This window comes from Pleurodeles waltl, chromosome 5 (assembly GCF_031143425.1).
Source record: "Pleurodeles waltl isolate 20211129_DDA chromosome 5, aPleWal1.hap1.20221129, whole genome shotgun sequence".
NCBI lineage: Eukaryota > Metazoa > Chordata > Amphibia > Caudata > Salamandridae > Pleurodeles > Pleurodeles waltl.
Genome location: NC_090444.1, coordinates 1,354,501,755 through 1,354,520,457, shown reverse-complemented (window position 1 = coordinate 1,354,520,457; position 18,703 = coordinate 1,354,501,755).

Sequence of the window (18,703 nt, the reverse complement as noted above, 5' to 3'; positions counted from 1 at the left end):
TGGATACTGATGGGGAGGCTCTGTGGTTGACTGCGAGTGGGCTGGGGTAACCAACTGACCAGTGGTCCCTGATGGACCAGGTAGTTCATCCAGATCCAGAAATTCAGAGTTACTGTCATCACTGGCGCTATCTTCTGTTGGGGGACTGGTTTGTCGTGGCACCTTGGCTCCGCTGAGATTGGCTGGGGCAGCTGTGGGGATGTAAGTGATGTATTATGTTAAATTTCTGTGGTATAGTGTACATCCCTGGCTTCCCCTCTATTGTTGCTGTTGCCCTGCCGCCCTTGAATGTGTATGGTGATGTATAGTGGGATTGTTAGTTCCCCTATACTATGCATGCTGTTGTGATGTGTGTACATGCAGGACTGGGAGAGCTGTCCATGCGTTGGTATAGCATGCAGGGCTTGGCATTGGGGTTAGTCATATGTGTAGGTGCAGTGTGTGGGATGGAGTGGGCGATGGGAGTGAGATAGCATGCAGGTATGGAGGGTGATAAGTAGTAAGTATTGACTCACCAGTGTCCAGTCCTCCGGCTACTCCAGTGAGTCCCTCAGGGTACAGGATTGCTATGACTTGCTCCTCCCATGCTGTGAGCTGTGGGGAAGGAGGTGGGGGTCCACCGCCAGTCCTCTGTATGGCGAGCTGGTACTTTGCTGCCACGGAATGTACCTTCCCCTGTAAGTCGTTCCACCTCTTCCTGATGTCATCCCTTGTTCTTGGATAGCTCCATCTTCCTTGCAATGGATATTTGGGGTACCTGTGCTCCAAAGAGCTGTGGCTCTACCCTGAATATTTCCTCCACCATGACCCTTAACTCCTCATCAGTAAAGCGGGGTGCCTTAGTGGGGACATGGGTGTTGTGTGGTGAGTGTTGTGCAGAGGCTGTTAAGGGATGTGGTGGGGTGTAGAATGTGGGGTGCGTGAGGGATGTATAGGTGTTTGTGGTATGTGTGTAGTTGTCTCAGTGGTCTTCGTGTAAGTCTTGTGGCGCTTATTGGTATTTGTAAAGGGTTGTGGGTAATGTGGGTGTGTGTTTTATAGTGCAGTGGGTGTGGTGTGTGTATGAGTGTCAGGTGTGTGTTTTTGGTATTGGCCAATGTTGTGTAGTTTAGTATTTGGGTGTCCATACTGAGCACGCCGATGTGTACCGCCATCGGTTTACTGGCACTGAATGTCTGCCATGGTGGTTCGTGGGTCATAATGCGGTAGGCGTTGTTTTTTTGGCGTAACAGTATGAGTGTTAGTACACACCACTTTAGCACTGACCTTTGGGGTGGTGGATTTTTGTTTGTGGCAGTATTCTGTCAGATTGGTGTGTGTGTCATAATTTGGCAAACGGATGTTCGCCTCCGCAGAGGTATGTTGGAGGCAGTGTACCTACACATTACTTATCAATTGTTATTCTCTTGTCTACTTAATCTGATATTTTACTTTAGTGTTTGTATATTCCTTGGGGAGGAATTCTTCAATGGTTTTTAATTACTGTGCAAATCAAATAAATGACTATACTAATAAATAGGCTTTTTTTAAATCTATATAATGGGCTCACTTCCACCAAGACCAAGATTTTCAGATTTTGGGCAAAACATGGTATTAGAAATGGGGTCTCTGGTTGGCTGTCAGTCTGCACTCCGTCCAAGCAGGGACCCTCACTCTAGTCAGGGCAATGGAGAATCACCCTTTGGTGGCTTGGCACAAGCAGTCAATGTGTAAAGTATTTGTACCAACACATACAGTAATACAGTGAAAACAATACAAAATGGACACCACACCAGTTTAAAAAAATAGACAATATTTATCTAAATCAAACAAGACCCAAATAACAAAAATCAAACATACACAAGTCAAGATATGAATTTTCAAAAGAATAAGAGTCTTACTCCATAGAAAACAATGGAAACATTGATTTTGCACAAAGTACCTGGTTTGCGTCCAAAATAAAGCTGCACGGGCGAGTGTGCGTCAGAAAAGTCAGCGATGCGTCGATTCCTTATTCACCAGTGTGGCCGTGCATCGTTTCTTCTCCGGTCAGGTCTGAGATGAGTCATTTTTCTCTCCTGCAAGAGAGCGAAGGGTCGAAATCCGCATGGGCACCTCGGATCTACGCAGGCTTGAGTTGGTTTGTGACGCCCATTGATGATGCGTGAGAAATCTAGCCGCACGGTGTTGGAAAACCACGCTGTGCGGGGCTTGCATTATTATTAGCAGCTGCAAGCGAGTGTTGTGTTGTTTCTCTAGCCACAACGCATCGGTCTCCCAGCTGTGATGCAGGTTGAGCGCCAATTTCAGCTGCAAAGTGGGTGGCGTGCTGTATTTCAGCTGCGTTGCAGGTGGTGTATTTGAAATTTGCCCTGCAAGGTGTTCTGTGCATGGATTTCAGTACTTGTTCTGCCAACATCACCTCTCAAGGGCCCAGGGACTGGATAGGGATACCCCTTGGCAGGGCAGGAGGCTCAGCAAAGAGTTCAGGTACTGGCAGAGGAAGTCTTTGACTTCAAAACAGGAGGTAAGCTCCATCCAAGCCTTTGTAGATTCTTCACAAGCAGGAATATACCACATATTCCAGTCTTTATCCTCTTTCAGGCAGAAGCAGCTACTGCAGGCCAACTGCAGCAAAACACAATCACATGAAAAGGGGCAGTACTCCTACTCCAGCTCTTCTCCTTGACAGAGGTTTCCCTTGATTCCAGAAGTGATCTAAAAATCAGAGGTTTTGGGCCCACTACTTATACCTCTTTCTGCCTTTGAAGTTGGCAAACTTGGCTCCAGACTCCCACCAGGAGGCTGGAGACTGCATTGTGCGAGGGCAGACACAACCCATTCAGGTGTAAGTGACCACTCCTCCCTCCACTCTTGCTCAGATGACCCATCAGGATATGCAGGCTACACCCCAGCTCCCTTTGCGTCACTGTTGTAGGAGGCTGGCACTCTATGTAGTGCACAAAATCGAGTACACTATGCAGAGGGTCTGGGCAACCACACGTTGATTTCCAGAGGTAAAAATTAGACCACCAAATGCTCCAATTTTTAAGGTAGCTGGTTGAGCAGTATGGCTGTGATGTGCTAAGCATTTGCTGTACTCACAAATCCAATCATGCACCACATACACTCAATGAATGACTCGAGACCAGAATTTATAAAAATACTTCAGACTTTTATCTAAATTTTAAGACCAAGATCTTTAGAATACATAAAGTACTTTTCAAGCTATGACTTTTTGAAGTGTTAGCAAAGTTAGGCCCTCATTACAACCCTGGTGGTCAGTGTTAAAGCGGCAGTAATACCATCAACAGGCCGGCAGTAACAAAATTGGAATCACGACCTTGCAGAAACCGCCAACACAGACAGCCACTTTAACACTCCGACCGCCACGGTGGTAGAAACAAACACCTCAGCGGTAACCACCAACAGACAGGTGGAAGACAATGTACCGCTCACTGTGTTACAAGGCACCAATCCGCCACCTTTTCCGGGGAGGTACCAACGCCATCAAAAGCATAGCAGAAACAGGACTTGTAATGGAAACCACTCACCTCTCGCCACCCAGCGAGGAACCAGGACGCCATGGAGCCCGAGTTACAGGTGCTACCAATGTTGGTTTACCTCCTCTTCTACCAGGAGCAGCAAAGACGGCGGCGACGCCCACGGTGAGTACTGCACCTAGTAGACAGGGAAGGGGGGAGGAAAAAGAGAGTGACACACACACACACACACGCAACCTGCAACACCCCCACTCCCACCGTCACCCACAACACCATACACACAAATACATGCCACAACATTACATATACACCCCGTAACCCTCTGGAAGAACGCAAGGACAAAAGGAAGTGATTGTAAAGAGTGTAATCATCTAAAATTCAGATATGGAAACAGGTCCGTAACAGATCAGTATATACAAATATCTACAGCAACTACACGAGTCCGGATAGTGTTCCATTCATTGTCCGTGGACCAGTGGTCCCAAAATGCATGGGCAAAGCCCACACATGATACCTGCCTCTAAACGGAGAGAACACTGCTGGGACATCAGGTCGAAAAAATACAGGCACCTCAGGGGGAAAGGGAGATGGGGCACCTCAGCCGGATGAAGGGACGACGCCACTGCTCCATGAGGGGGCTCCATGCCCACTGTTTGGTCCTGGGGAGTGCAAAGCCACAGTCTCTCAAGTCTCTCAAGTGGGTGGTTTGCCCACTGATTGGTCCTGGGGAGTGCAAAGCCACAGTCTCTCAAATGGGTGGTTTGCCCACTGATTTGTCCTGGGGAGTGCAAAGCCACAGTCTCTCAAGTATCTCTAGCGGGTGGTTTGGCCACTGATTGGTCCTCTGGAGTGCGAAGCCACAGTCCCTCTAGTGGATCCTTTTCTTCACTGGTTCTGGAGGGGGCTTAGTGCCCAGAGTGCTTCATCCTGCCAAGGACTGGGGTAGTGGATGCTGTTCTCCACTGGTTCTGGAGGGGGCTCTATGCCCAGAGTGCTTCATCCTGCCAAAGACTGGGGTAGTGGATGCTGTTCTCCACTGGTTCTGGAGGGGGCTTATTGCCCAGAGTGCTTCATCCTGCCAAAGACTGGGGTAGTGGATGCTGTTCTCCACTGGTTCTGGAGGGGGCTTACTGCCCAAAGTGCTTCATCCTGCCAAGGACTGGAGTAGTGGATGCTGTTCTCCACTGGTTCTGGAGGGGGCTTTGTGCCCAGAGTGCTTCATCCTGCCAAGGACTGGGGTAGTGGATGCTGTTCTCCACTGTTCTGGAGGAGGCTTTGTGCCCAGAGTGCTTCACATGGTGTGTGGCAGTTCCCATTCCTGCACCTGGGTGTCACAGTCATGAGATTTCCTGGGAACAGGTAGCATGATACTCCATGGAGGCAGAGACACACTCCACCTTGCGGCGACTCAGCCTGCCAATTGCTGGTACTACCAGTGCTGGTTGTGGTGCCTCATGTACGCTGTGCAGGGTCCTGGACTTCTCCTGCAGCCTCGGACGACTGCCCACTGTGGATGATGTCCATGCCGGCTGTGGTGGCACAGTCTGAGTACGTCGCAGGGCAGGTGGCGTTGGTTGCGGCAGTGTCAGCGGCGGACATGCTGGCAGTGATGCATGTGTCAGCACCTGTGTAGGGAGACATCAGGACGGCTCCTGCAGCCTCGGACGGCTGCCCATTGGGGATGATGCTGGGGACTGGAGCAGAGGCACAGGCGTGCAGGTGGGCGTGCAGGTGGAGGTGCAGGTGGCGGTGGTTGCGGCGGTGTCCACCGTAGTACAGGTTGCTGTTCTTCCCTGCAGAAGGGGTGTCACCAGTCCCTCATACTGAGGCTTCGTGCCCTGAGCTGCCTTCCCTTTAGCCTTGTGTCCCTTCCCCACCTTGGAAGTCGCTGCTGGGACCTTGGCACTGTCCTCTTTTGTCTTGGAGGAGGCCTTGCTGCTTAGTTGGTGCGGCTTGTCCTTACGACATGTTGTCCCCTTCTTCACCTTGGCAGGTGGCGGAATAGGGTGATCCTTGGCCTCATTAGGTGGCGCACTGGCAGCTCTGATGAGTGCGGCCCGCGATGTTAAAGGACTTGCAGGGACCACAGTGCTGGAGGATTTTGTGGCTGAGGTGCTGGGCTGGGATCTGGACATCCTGGCCCTAGGGGAAGGACAGGGGGAGGTGTAGGGAAGAGGTCAAGTTAGCGAGGAAAAGGTTTTTAGACACACTGGGACAGGAAGATGGAGGGGGTTTGGGAGTGGAGGAAGAGGTAGTGGTTGTAGGAGGTGTACGTCTGCTGAATTTGGGTGAGGGTGCATGGGCTGGTGGCTGTTGTGATGTGCATGGCTGTTGAGGGGTGTGTGCTGGCGTTTGTGTACTTTGGGAGGAGGGCTCATAGACACACTGGGAGAGGAAACAGGGGACGTGTGAATGGTAGTGGGGTGGTGATTGCACGTGAGCTGTGTGTGGTGATGGGCGTGCTGGTGATGGAGGTAGTGACTACGGATGTAGTGCATGCAAGTGTGAGTGGAGACGAGACAGGGAGGGAGGTGAAGGACGTGGAGGAGGGGGACACAGTGGAGGCAGTGGATGTTGGTGTGTCTGCATGGAGATGGTGCTTCTGTGAGTGCCTGTGGGAGTGTGCATGCTGGTCTGATGGTATGCTTGGGATAGGCTGAGGTACAGGGGTGTGGGTCTGGGTGGAGGAAGTTGGAGGGGGGAGGCTAGGGACAGGGACAATGGCTGCCATCAGTGCTGAGGCCAGAGCCTGAAATGCTCTCTGTTGGGCCGCCACACCAGAATGAATGCCCTCCAGGTATGCATTTGTTTGCCGCAGATGCCTTCGACACCCTAGATGGCATTCAAAATGGTTGATTGCACAACATTACGGGATCTCAGGAGGTCAATAGCATCCTCACTGAGGGCGGCAGGGCTGACTGGGGCAGGGCCTGAGGTGACTGGGGCAGAGGAGATGCCCACCCTCTTGGGTGAGCGGGCACGGGAAACTCGATGAGGGGCTGCTGGGAGGGCGGTGCTGGTAGGGGGGGTGGCGGCTGTACCTGTTGTTGTGGTCGCCACAGAGGTGCCCGCCACCGCAAGGGAGCTCCCATCAGAGGAGGGGTTGCTGTCACTGGTGTCTCCTCCTGTCCCTGTCGTGGAGCTCCCCTGGCCCTCTGTCCCACTGGTACCTTCAGACTCTGTACATTCACCCTCCAGGGCCATGTGGGTTGCAGCTCCCTCCTGCTCCGGTGCCACTGCTCCTCCGCAAGATGATGCTAATGCACACAAGGACAGGGTGACAAAACAAAAAGGGGGAGGAAGACAGAGGAGAGACATGGTCAATGCCTGCAACAACACCACCGTTGGCGGACACAACACACAGGGAGCAGCCCTATGCACTAGGACATGCACTAACAGTTCAGGGGAAAATCATATGCCCATGGTGGACTGTGCCTATACCCATTTGATGCACACCTGGAACCCACAGGAGCCTGACTAGGTGTAGAGGGCCACTACCAGTTGGACTGGCACTGAGCCTGCCTAACAATGGATCTACCCTGGCACGCTTGTCCTGCCCTAGGGGAACCCACAGCCCTCTTCCCACACCCAGAAACCTCATAAAGCATGCAGAGTCAGTTGCATGAGACAGTACTCATCCCCTTGTGGCTGCTGTGATGCCCTCAAGTTCCCATCCAACTCCGGATATGCCACCGCCAGGATCCAGTACATCAGGGGGGTCATGGTGCGACGGGCACCCCTTCCATGATGGGAGGCCATCACCAGCTGGGCCTCCACCGTCTTCGTGGTCCAGCGGCGCAGGTCTTCCCATCTTTTGCAGCAGTGGGTGCTCTGTCTATGGTGGACCCCCAGGGTCCACACTTCCTTGGCGATGGCACGCCAAATACCCTTCTTCTGGTGGGCGCTGACCTATAGGAAAGGTAAAGTAGGAATGGATTTTACTCCCCCGTCAGGTTATTCTTACTCATTGCCCACAACCACCCACCCTGGCCCACAAACACATACACTGACCAGCCTCACATGTTGGCCTCTGCCCACCCCCCACCTGTATCTTCCATCGACGCCACTCCATACATTCATGTCCCATCCATCATGCTCATAGTGTGCTCACCTGTTTGGTGGACTGTAGAGTTGCGTGTACTGTTTGGACCCCATCCACCAGTTTGTCCAACTACTCCGCAGTGAAGGCAGGGGCCCTTTCCCCAGACATTGTAGCCATTGTCGCTTCCAGACTCAGGTCACAGCAGCACTTGCTGTGTAGGTCCTCTGCTGTAAGTGAACAGATAGAAAATGGCGGTCAGGTCCGTGGTGGTGCGTACCGTCACCACCGGCATACATCGTCATTGGCTCCTGGAACCCATAGGGCCCAATGATAACCAATGCTGAATTGCGCCGCGGTCTTCGTCCGCCTACCGCGACGGTGTATAATGCCAGAGCAGTTACCTCATTTCCCCTTGTCCCTCCTTACAGGTCAGGCAGCCGCCATTTCAGGTGACCACATGGCAGGCCAACTAACTGCGTCACAGCAGTTTTGTGCAGGAATACGGACATACAGAGCTAAACACAGATTACATCACATTTGTTCTAAACACCCTTGTGAAACCTATTTGGTGTATGACCCTCGGCTCACCCTTCTCCTCCATAGGCCACATCCACTGGGGCAGATGATGAGATGACGTCATCCTCCGGTATACAGACCCCTGGTGGACCTGTCGACAATGGAAGACAGACAGATCATCATCACATACAGACCTGATCGTGCCACAATCCATGAACTGTGTGCCCAGTTGGAGCCAGACCTGATGTCAGATAGTGGGTTATCTGTAGGGTGTTGGGGTGATGGGTGTGAGGATAGGGGTAGGAGTTTGTGATGGCATGCAGGTAGGGATATAGTAGTAAAGATATGACTTACCAGAGTCCAGTCCTCCTGCTACTCCTGCGAGGCCGTCTTTCTGTGCGTAATTACGCACCATTGGAATCAATGCACAGTCACCTTTAAAAATACAGTAAAAATCACACAGTTGAGCTACCAGTCTCTTCTCTTCCAGGGTGGCCAGAGGGGTTGGTGGGCACACTGTGCCAGCTGGAGAATCTCGGGTGGCTCCCGGTTTCGGCGGGAGCAGAATTGGAGAGGTTCTTGGCACAGGCACAGGTCCACCTGGCCAATTGGAAAAGGGGCTGGTGAGCAGGCTTAAAGGTGGTGCCTAGGGGTCCACTTGGGCTGTTGAGGTCACAAGGGGTTGGGGACCCGGGGCACACACCATATCCTGCAATGCAAGGCCCAGGGTGGCCAGGTGCAGGGTGTTTTGGAGGTCTTGGATGCTGTGCGCAACTGAGTCCACTGGAGATGGGGGTGAGTCTCTTTGAGGGCACCTTACAGGATAACGGTAGCACTCTGGTTGGAGGTCCAGTGTGTTCCTGAAGTCCCTCGACTGGGGCTTCCTCCTGATCCTTTTTCAGCTCTTGAGGAGCTGGTTTTCGGGCTGGTCCAACATCAGCTGACCAGTACCCACGGTATTGGTGTAACTCAGCCACAAGAGGGTGCAGTGCCACCAAACTTCGCAAAGTTGTAGGACACTTCCGGACGGTTGGTAGTGTGTTGTCAGGTCCAGCTGCGATTACCGGTTGTGGAGATATTGGCCAGTCAGTGAAGTGACCCTCACTGGTTTGCTGGTCCATTTCAGGTTTCTTGAGTTTCTTGAGTGGAGCCTCCACTCAGGAGGGAGATTTAGGCTATTTGCGAAGGCTGGAAGTCCTCTGGGGCTTTGAGGTCAGTCCAGTGGTCAGCTCCTCCGCAGTGGCGATAGTTGGGACTCTAGTACAGCAAGCAGGGGTCTTGGAGCCTCTTCTGGTGCAGCAGGTCCTCTGTTCTCGTCCTGGTTGGTTCTTTGATGCTGTCTTCTTTCTTCCTGTGAATCTAAATTCTTGGTCTAGGGGAGCCCCCTAAATACTGAATTCAGTGGGTGTTTTAGGGGGAGCCTGGTAGTGTCCAATGGGACATACCCTTGGGTGGCTACACCCACTACAGTGACGACTTCCTGTGGGGAGGGTCACTTCCGTAACCCTCATTGGCTGCTTTCATCCATTCCAACATGGAGAAAAATGAAGTAGAGTGTCCTCTTCGCATGCAAGCTCTTTGGGGTGGTGCATGCTCAGTGAGGCCACTCCTCCTACCCTTTGTCTGGTTTTCTGCCTTTGCTCCCACCCAAAGTGAGGCTTTGCAAAGGGGGAAGCCCTCTGCTGCTAGCAGAATGACCTGGGGGTTTGAGTTTCAGGGGCAGTAGCCCTTTGAAGCTCACCACCATGGTGTTGCACATTCCTGAGGGAGGTAGTGTTAGCTCCTCCACCCAGGAAGGGCATTGTCTTACAAACAAGAGAGCCAGGACTTTCCCCCAGGTTTGTATATTGGCCATCTGGAGTGGCAGGCTGGATGGAACCAGTCAGCAACTATGCCAGTTAGGGTTAGCTTTTGCTGGGGGCACCTCTAAGTTGGCCCCTGGGTACATTTAGGGTTGAATCCAACACTGGTACCAGTTTCAATATTCTTTGATACCAAACAACCCAGGGTACAGAGTAGCCATCATGTAACTGTGAAACTCTTGTTTGACCAGTGCTCTGTTCACTCACTATGGCCCTCATTATGAACACAGCAGGATTTCCCACTGTGTTCAGGCTGGCGTTCAAAACACAGACCGCCAGCCCGTTGAGGACCCTGCCGGCCAATAAAGAACATTCTGCTGGGCCAGCAGGTGGAAACAGTGTTTACGCCAGCCGGCCCAGCGGAATGCTGGGCCTGGACATTGCCAATGGCTCCACAGGGAGCCATTGTCAATGTAGCAGTGCAGCGGGTGCAGCAGCACCCATCGTGCATATCACTGACTGTAAATCGGGCAGTGACATGCGCAACGGGGCTGTGCACAGGGGCCTCTGGGGCCCCCATTCCACCAGCCTTTTCCTGGCAGGGTACACTGCCAGGGAAAGGCTAGTGGACACAGGTTCTTTATCCAGGACAAGGAACTCCACCACCGTCAGGCTGCCTGGATGCGGTAGTCTGGCGGTAGCCATCATCAGGCTGCCTGGCATTCGTAGCCAGGCAGTGGCGGAGTTCCATCTGTGGCAGTCTCCCCATGAACATAATATGGTGGTCCGTACCGCCATGCCAGTGGCGGTAATTTCCGCCACCGCCAGCATGATGGTCCAGACTGCCTATGTTCATAATGACCGCCTATGCCTTTGGTTTGACAAGGACACAGTGAGGGCATATTGCTCATGCAGCTATGCCCTCACACATAATATGGTGCACCCTGCCTTAGGGGTCAAAGGCCTGCCAGAGGGGTGACTTACCCATGATATATGCAGTGTAGGGTGGATAGGGCAATGAGAGAATGTGCCATGTCGAGTTTGTATTTTAGGTTTGCACCAGGGCACTCAGCTTGCTATCGCGGTGCTGGGTGCTTCTGGCTGCAGGGCCCATAGAGAGTGGCACAATCAGTGCTGCTACCCACAGGGGTCTACCCTTAATATCTCATGCCCTGGGTACTGGGGTAACCATTTACTATAGACTTACAGTGATATTTAAGAGAACATTCTAAATGTGCCCAGCATCACAACAGCTTTAGGGAAAGAGCTCTAGCTCAGGGAACCTGGTTAGCAGGGGCCCTGGGCACTACCAAATTCTAGAACACATCAACATCATGCAAAAAGTGGGAGCTAACCCTGCAAAAAGAGGCCTTTTGTCACAACTGTCTACAGGGTATTCACAAACAGCCCAACTGTCAGTCTGACCCAGACAGGGAATACACAAGCAGGTAGAGTCACAGAATGGTTTAAGCAAGTAAAAACCCACTTTCTAAAAGATGCATTTTCAAACAGACAATTTAAAAACCACCGTTTACCAAAAGATGTATTTTTAAATTGTGAGTTCAGAGACACCAAACTCCACATTTCTAACTGCTCCCAAAAAGAAACTGTACTTAAAATGTATTTAAAGGCACCCACCATGTTAATCTATGAGAGAGAGAGGCCTTGCAACAGTGAAAAATGAATTTGGCAGTATTCCAATGTTAGGACATGTAAAACACATCAGTACATGTCCCACCTTTAGCATACACTGCACCTGCCCAAGGGCTACCTAGGGCCTACCTTAAGGGTAGGGGTGCCTTACAGGTATAGAAAGGGAAGGTTTGGGCCTGACAAGTAGGTACACTTTCCAGGTCGAATTGGCAGTTTAAAACTGCACACACAGACACTGCAGTGGCAGGTCTGTGCCATCTTTACAGGGCTACTCATTTGGGTGGCATAACCAGTGCTGCAGGCCTACTAGTAGCATTTGATTTACAGGCCCTGGGCACCTCTAGTGCACTTTACTAGGGACTACTAGTAAATCAAATGTGCCAATCATGGAAAAGCCAATTACACATACATTTTACACAGGGAGCACTTGCACTTTAGAACTGGTCAGCAGTGGTAAAGTGCCCAGAGTACCAAAGACAGCAATAACCGAGTCCACACACAGTGAAAACATGGGAAAGAGAGGCAAAAACAACAGTGGAGACCAATCCACTGATGCCAGGTCTAACTCATAGTAAGCAATATTGTACCTAAAGACTTGTACGTGATAATACAAATAACTGTTGTAACAATGGCCTATGCAATATTCAGCTCTTATGTTACTGTGGTATAACAAAATCTCAAGAGAATGAAATACTATTGAATAGAAAAAAAGGAAGGGTCAGAGATCAGCCTAAATAAAAATCTGTACAATAGCTTTCTTCCTGTTTTTTTGCCCCTACAGGCATTCTTCAAACTCAAATGTATGGCCTTGACAAGTTTTTACAGTTCAGAGTAATAAGCGCTAAATAAACTAACGTACCCACCACACCTAGATTATGCTCATTCTTCAGTACAATCATGAATGGTAGTTATTTTACTTCCAGGTTATTCAAATCTTGGAAACAGGAACTATTTAGGGAGATTAGCAGTAATAGATTTAAAAAGATCTAAAGAAAAAAAGTAATACATTTAAAAAGATCTAAAAACAAAAAACATTATCAAACCTCCCACAGAAACCAAGTGGGACCCAATGTAGCTGTTACCATTTAAAACTGTAATCATCTCTGCTATTGTTTAGTTCAGTAACATAAACATAGAGAAAAATGGATGCCTAAAAATGTACAGCATATCCTTACTATCATCCACAATATACTGGAAATGTCAGGAATCATGCAGCGATTTAAAACATTCAATATTTGAAAGTACACTTAAAAATATTTCTGGAATCAGATAAAGTTCATGATTTCAGAAATTTTCTCCAAGCTTTCTATGTGCATACATGTGATATTTCTCTATTGGCAGCATGCACACATGTGATGTATGCATTGGTCATGTAGGTCACCATAATGGTACTTTATTATGTGCAGAGAAATGGCAAAGTGCTAAAACAGCTAGACATATGTTTTATTGTCTGATTCACAAAGGTAAACTTAGACCAAAAGTCTAAGGTTAGACCAAAAGTCCATAGTAGAGTTAGACTTTTGTTCTAAGTTTAGACCAAAAGTCTAAACACATACCAAACGTCTAACTTTACTATGAGTAAAGATAGACTTTAGGTCTAAACTTAGAGTTTTGGTTTAAACTTGGACTTTGGGTCTAAGTTTACCTTTGTGAATAAGGCTCCGTTTTGTGTTACTAATGCAAACATCATAACTACAAATACCAGGTTGCAATTAAAAAACAGACTGAATGAACAAGTCAAAACGTTCCATATCAGGACCCAACCTACTAACTAATGTGTGACTTAAACTTGTATTTCTTTGGAACAATAAAAAAGTGTCTCAAGCAAAAACCACATCCTTATTTTTTGCAACAGATACGATACAGACATCTTTATGAGTTTCATGTCAGGGTAAGCACCTCAATCAGTCACATTTTAAGGCATACTGACAGACTGGTTAGCCAACTGACCTATTGTATCCAATTTAGACCTACAATGGGCTTCGTGTCTGTGCTTTATTTTGATTTGATTGATTTCATGATTATCTCGGGCCCCTGTATATGATCAATGGCTTGCCTCCATATTTTTTTTTGTTTGTCCCACATAAAAAGCATTTCGGTCTCACCTTTCTGGACTGGATAAGCTGTATCCTACTGCTGCTGCAATCAGGACACTGAATTGGAATGCATGAGGAATGATTTTCTCCTGCTCCCTCACCAGCCTTTCTGGCCACCTTTGGCCAGCAGGACAGGAGTGCAGCAGAAACTGTCTCTAGTGGGGACCCTAGGGGAACGAGGTGAGCGCTAGCCAGAATTCTAGTTGTTGACGTCGCCACACCCCTGGATTGCTCCAATCCCATTATGAGGTGAGACCAACGTGCCCAGGGCCTGCATTTTGAAAGAACGGGTGAGGCAGTGCAGCATGTCAAAGGCAGGCAGAGTAGAAAGCAGCAGGACAGAGGCAAGAGAGAAGATACCGGGACAGCATCCGAGACCCGAGGAACACCGTCAAGACCAGCTTGTCAGTGGAGGAGCTCAAATCCACATGGATGCTGAGTCCACATTGGAGACCCGTGGGATGCGAGAGCATCAGCAGAAGGTGGAGGACCTGCGTGAGGGAGAGAGTGGTGCACAGAGCAAACGGAGGAAAGGTGATATAGGGAAGGCTACCACAGCTCAAACCAGAGTTGCAGCATCAAGTGAGTAACTCAGAAGAGTGCACCATCCTGTGTTTGGTGGCAGTCACATGGGGTTATTTAATAGGCTTGTAAGGGTTGGTAAGAAAACCCAAGAACTTTCCTTTACATGATCTAAAGTGTTAAGTCTAGAGAAGCTGAGGGGAGCACATGGGTGATTGCAAGAGATGGGATATTAAGGTCATGTAACCCACGGACCTAACAGCATGGCGAGAATCTTTCACTGACAATATATCTGGCACCTAGGAGATACCTTGTAATTTTGGTGGCTGATGGGCCCTACATACTAGTAGTTTGTACTGAAATGTGGTGTTGGGAACTCCTTAGTTTGATACCACCTGATTCATAAAGGCTTTTCCCCTATTATTTCCTCAAGGGTGTCCATCAGGAGACAGTGAATGTTCCACAATGGAATGGACACTCTACCTCAGAAGCTAAGGAAGGCACTAAAATACTCATACAATCAGACCTTGTGATTCTGCTTAATAAAACAACCCATAACATTTCTCAGCGTTGGTCTGTGTCATCTTTCATATCCGGTTACAGTGGTGTCAGAAATCGGATAGCGTTCTATCCCTCAAAAGGCTGTGGAAATGGCCCAACAAGTAACAATGGAGGACGTGATCAAGCAGCTGGCTGAGGGGCAGCGTCATTTCCAACTTGTAGATGAACAGCAGAAGCAAAAGACACCCTACAGGACAGGCAAATTTTACAAATAGCCATTAACACCGAGGCCACAGTTATAGCAGATAACCAGGTGATTCAGGACATACAGAGACTGAACGATACCATTGCCATCCAAATGTACCACGTTCGATGCTCCAAAGATATCAGATGGGGAAAGACCTGAGCATCTTCATCAATTTTGAAAGGGTCACTACCTCAGCGGTTTGGTCTCCAGAATGATGGGGTCAGTATGTCCCCCCCAGCTTTTGTCAGGAGAGCTGCACACAAACTACCAGGCTGCCAATCTGCTGGGTACCACTCCCTTTCCAGATATCAAAAAGGGTCATATTGGAACAGTTTGGTTTTGACAGTGAATATTTTAGAGAGAAGTTCGGAAAAGAAAAATGGAATCTGCAAGACAACCCCAAGGCCCTGTTTTACCGGATACAGGATTGGGGAACTGATGGCTGAAGCCTTCCAGCACAATGAAAGGAGAGGTGTTAGATAAAATACTTATGGAACAATTTTTGAAGGCCCTTCCAGGGACCACCTGGGCCTGGATAAGACAACAGTCCAACCTAACACTCTCTGAGGCCATAGATCTAGCCTGTGCTTTCCATAGGTCCCCTGATTTCAGGGTTAGCCAATCCCAAGTAGCTACTGCAGTGGCCAATACCTGGTGAAGTCCCTCACTTCCTAAAACCACCCCAAAGATCACCCCAGACAATAAGTATGTGCTTGCCCTCTAGGGAAGGAGTTTGGTTGAGGGCCACAGTGTTTCCAGTGTGCAGAGTGGGGTACACATTGCATGCAAGAGTCCCCAGAAAACACAACCAGCAGAGCTCAAAGAGGTTGGGTGTTACCAGGGCAGAGTGCTATGGACCGGTGGTAGTTCAGCTAGGTACTAGAAAACGATCCAGGTGAATAGGAAAACAACATGATCCTGGTAGATTCCAGGTGTTGTCATTAAGTTGTGACCAAAGAATAGGCACAGCCCCAACAATGGAGAAGTGATGAATCAGTAATTATTACCTCTGTACACAGGGACAGTAATCCCCACCCCAGAGTGGCAGTGTCCATCAATTTGCGAGGACTATTCCACGGTTCATTGAGGAAATGATTCTAGGTACAGACTATGAGGAATTCTCACTCCTATTGCCTTCTGTGGGTGTTCAGGACCAAGACTTAGAGTGGCTGAGGGAGGCACACTCCCAAAATGAAATCTTGAGTGGGGGTAAGTGTAAGGTGAAGCAGAGTTACAGTGAAAAGTGTTGGTCTAAGAAAATAACACTCCTCCAGTGTCTTCATCTACAGCTGCTGCAGGCGGTGAGCAATGCAACTTCAGAGCAACTCAGATGGACAACACCAATCTAACACAGGCTTGGGTCTCTGTGTTGATGGATGAGGATGGCCAGGTAGGACTGTATTTTTATATAAGCAAAGACCTGTCATATAGGAAAGTCAAGAAATCGGGGGACATGTTGGCCCAGGTGATCATTGATCTAATTCTTTGCCAGGAAGGGATTTCCCAAAGAACTTCTCACTAATCATGGAACCCCCTTTATGCTGAAACTAATGATCCCAGTGCTGCCAGATATCAGTGATCAAAAAATAAGGACCTCCATGTACCATCCACAGATGGACCACCTTGTGGAGCGATTTAATCGCACCATTAAGACCATCCTGAAGAAATTAGTATCTTACACCAGGAGGGAATGGGAGAGGAAGCTGCCTCTTGTACTATACACCATACATATGCATGCCAAATCCTCCACCGGATATAGCCCCTTTGAGTTAGTCTTCATCTAGAACCCTACTGGACGTACAAGTTACTTACCTTCGGTAACGAAATATCTGGTAGAGACATATTCTAGTTACAGATTCCTTACCTTAGAATTTTCCCCCAGGCGTCAGACTGGATCCGGATATTTTTTTCTTCAAACATTACCCTTGCGCGTCGGTAGGTGGCGTCGGTTGACTCCGCAGGCGTTGTAGGTGTCGTGGTCACCGTGATGACGTCGGGAGTAATACAGAGACGCCGCCCTCGCTCAGTGACGTCAGTTTCTTTTAACGACTTTCCAAGCCAGAGCGCAGAACCGCTAAGGACACTGATATTGGTGCGCCAGAGCTAAGGACCTGAAAGGGGGAATCCCTGTCCCTAGAAGTTAGTTCGCAAGCGGGGAGGATGGGTGGGCGGTAAGGAATCTGCAACTAGAATATGTCTCTACCAGATTTTTCGTAACCGAAGGTAAGTAACTTGTACATCTGATAGAGACTTCTAGTTGCAGATTCCTTACCTTAGAATAGATACCCAAGCAATGCCATCCTCGGTGGTGGGCTGCGAACTAAGATCATACCAGAAAGTCCTGCAGGACCGAACAACCAAAGTAGCCGTCCCGACGGACTTGACTGTCCAGGCAGTAATGTTTAGCAAACGTGGCAGGGACACCCACGTAGCTGCCTGACAGATACCCAGGACAGGAACTCCACGTGCTAATGCAGTGGATGCAGCAGTGGCCCAGGTAGAATGAGCCCGCAAGCCTTCAGGAGGTTGCTTTTTCGCCAAAGTGTAGCACATTTTGATGCAAAGAAGCACCCATCGAGAGATGGTTCATTTCTGCACCGCCTTCCCTTTCTTCGCACCCACATAGCCAACAAAGAGTTGATCGTCCACCCGGACGATTGAGATAGAATGCCAACGCTCTTTTTGGGTCCAGACGGTGGAGTCTCTCCTCCTCATGGGGAGGACGTGGGGGTGCGTAGAAGGTAGGCAAAGTGATGGACTGTCTAACATGGAACAGTGTAACCACCTTAGGAAGAAAGAAAGCTCTAGTGCGTAACTCCACTTTGTCGGGGTATACGGACAAGTACGGAGGTTTTGAAGATAGAGCCTGAAGCTCACTCACCCTGCGAGCAGAGGTGATGGCGATAAGAAAGACAGTTTTGAATGTGAGGAGCCGTAAGGGACAATTATGCAAAGGCTCCAAAGGAGTACACATCAAGAAAGTAAGTACAAGATTAAGATCCCACGGAGGCATGATAAAGGGAGTGGGAGGAAATAAGTAGGTGAGCCCCTTCAAGAATCTACTCACAAGAGGAGATTTAAAGAGTGAGGGCTGATCAGGAACCCTAAGAAAGGCGGAAATAGCAGACAGATACCCCTTAAGGGTGCCCAATGCAGAGCCCTGCTGGGCTAAGGAAAGAATGAATAGAAGAACCTCTGAAAGAGGGGCAGATAAGGGGTCAACAGATTTGTTAGCGCACTATGCTACAAATGTATTCCAACGACAGGCGTATACAGTTTTAGTCGAGGGACGCCTGGCTGCCAAGATAACATTGCAGACTTCAGGTGGAAGGGCAAATGCCATCAACTGTTGCCGCTCAATCTCCACGCATGAAGGCGTATGTTGGACAGGTTCGGGTGGAGGACTGTACCCTGCTGCTGCGACAGAAGATCCGCCCGAAGAGGCAGTCTCAGTGGAGGATCGATGGACATGCTCAGTAGCTCGGGATACCACACTCTTCGAGCCCAGTCCGGAGCCACCAAGATAACTTGGGCCCGGTCGCGCTTGATCTTCTTGAGAACTTTGGGCAGAAGAGGGATAGGCGTACAGGAGGCCGGAGTTCCACTCAAGACGAAAAGCATATCCGAGCGAGTGCTGCCTTGGAAATTCCAACACGCAAAATAGCTGACATTGCGCGTTCTCTGCGGAGGTGAACAGATCTAACCAAGGCTCTCCCTACTTGAGAAAGAGACCTCGCGCCACCTCCGGATGGAGAGGCCATTCGGCTGAGTTTGTCTGCTCTGGTGTTGAGAGAGTCAGCCAGATGTTGAACCATCAGGGTAATGCCCTGATGTTCCAGCCA